Raw genomic sequence first — 2,500 nt, 5'->3', positions numbered from 1 at the left:
TTAAGAGAGTCATAGTTACTCCCTCCATTCACCCGCGGTCCATATTTTAATTTTTGGGTTACCAGATGCACGTTTTCAATCACCAGGTGCACGGAGGATTAATAGCAATCTGCATCCATCGTGATATTTTAAACCGTCCATAAAGCACTCAAATAGGGCCCCCACTGAGAGAGGGCCGTAGTGGGCTACTCCCCTGGCGGGCATGAAGGTCAGGTATAGCTTTAAATGCATTTTGAACAGTTTTATAATTTTTGGGTGACCAGGTGCACACGGTCCATTTGGGTGACCAGGTGCACGCCGGCTTTTGGGTGACCAGGTGCACACGGTTCTTTTGGGTGACCAGGTGCACGCCGGCCTTTGGGTGACCAGGTGCACATGGTCCTTTTGGGTGACCAGGTGCACATGGTCCTTTGGGTGACCAGGTGCACGCCGGCCTTTGGGTGACCAGGTGCACATGGTTCTTTTGGGTGACCAGGTGCACGCCGGCCTTTGGGTGACCAGGTGCACGCCGGCCTTTGGGTGACCAGGTGCACGCCGGCCTTTGGGTGACCAGGTGCACGCCGGCCTTTGGGTGACCAGGTGCACATGGTCCTTTTGGGTGACCAGGTGCACGCCGGCCTTTGGGTGACCAGGTGCACATGGTCCTTTTGGGTGACCAGGTGCACATGGTCCTTTGGGTGACCAGGTGCACGCCGGCCTTTGGGTGACCAGGTGCACGCCGGCCTTTGGGTGACCAGGTGCACATGGTCCTTTTGGGTGACCAGGTGCACGCCGGCCTTTGGGTGACCAGGTGCACGCCGGCCTTTGGGTGACCAGGTGCACATGGTCCTTTTGGGTGACCAGGTGCACATGGTCCTTTGGGTGACCAGGTGCACGCCGGCCTTTGGGTGACCAGGTGCACGCCGGCCTTTGGGTGACCAGGTGCACATGGTCCTTTTGGGTGACCAGGTGCACGCCGGCCTTTGGGTGACCAGGTGCACGCCGGCCTTTGGGTGACCAGGTGCACATGGTCCTTTTGGGTGACCAGGTGCACATGGTCCTTTGGGTGACCAGGTGCACGCCGGCCTTTGGGTGACCAGGTGCACGCCGGCCTTTGGGTGACCAGGTGCACATGGTCCTTTTGGGTGACCAGGTGCACGCCGGCCTTTGGGTGACCAGGTGCACGCCGGCCTTTGGGTGACCAGGTGCACATGGTCCTTTTGGGTGACCAGGTGCACATGGTCCTTTGGGTGACCAGGTGCACGCCGGCCTTTGGGTGACCAGGTGCACACGGTCCTTTTGGGTGACCAGGTGCACATGGTCCTTTGGGTGACCAGGTGCACGCCGGTCCTTTTGGGTGACCAGGTGCACAAGTTCCATTTGGGTGACCAGGTGCACGCGGTTCATAACAGCGCGGTTATCTGCTTTAATGTCCGAGGAGGGGTGCTTAAGTGTGGGTGCCCTGGTTCACCTGGTATGCGAGGTTGTGGAGGTGGGGGGGGTCCCCTGCTGGTATCATCCCCGAAATAGAGGGGTGATACCCGGGTGGTGAGTAAGGGCCTACAAGCCTGGAGGTCAATAGCTCCAGGGGGTAAGCTCTACTGTCATGTCCGTAAATAGAGTGGTGTTACCCGGGTTTTGAACCATATTTTAATTTTTGGGTTACCAGATGCACACGGGTCTTTTGGAAAACAATCACAATCTGCATCCATCGTAATATCTTAAACTGTATATAAATCACCTAAGGACGGGCCTGACCGAGAGAGGGCCGTAGTAGGGTACTCCCCTAGCGGGCTATATCAATAGAATGACCGGTAAAATGATTTAAAACAGTTTTACAATTTTTGGGTTACCAGATGCACACGGGTCTTTTGGAAAACAATCACAATCTGCATCCATCGTAATATTTAAAACTGTCCATAAAGCACTGAAGGACGGGCCTGACCGAGAGAGGGCTGTAGTAGGGTACTCCCCTAGCGGGCTATATCAATAGAATGACCGGTAAAATGATTTAAAACCCTTTTATAATTTTTGGGTTACCAGATGCACGTTTTCAATCACCAGTTGCACGGAGGATTAATAGCAATCTGCATCCATCGTGATTTCTTAAAGTGTCTAAAAAGCACTCAAGGACGGCCCTGACAGAGAGAGGGCCGTAGTGGGGCACTCCCCTAGCGGGCTATATCAATAGAATGACGGGTAAAAGTATTTAAAACCGTTTTATAATTTTTGGGTTACCAGATGCACGTTTTCAATCACCAGGTGCACGGAGGAAAATGAGCATTTGCATCCATAGTCATGTCTTAAACCGTCCATAAAGCACTCTTGGCCGGCCCCGGCAGAGAGAGAAAGAGATGGTGGAAAAAAAAAAAAATCATCATCAGACCTTCCATAAATAATTCGGGCCGGCCCCCATTGCTAAAGGTCCGTAGTAGGGTGCGCCATAAGCGGACATGAATAGATGGAACACCGCTAACCGCATAGAGAACCGTGTTTTGGGTGACCAGGTGCACGTTTTCAA

This window comes from Oncorhynchus mykiss, chromosome 13 (assembly GCF_013265735.2).
Source record: "Oncorhynchus mykiss isolate Arlee chromosome 13, USDA_OmykA_1.1, whole genome shotgun sequence".
Classification (NCBI taxonomy): Eukaryota; Metazoa; Chordata; class Actinopteri; order Salmoniformes; family Salmonidae; genus Oncorhynchus; species Oncorhynchus mykiss.
This window is presented reverse-complemented; position numbering follows the sequence as displayed.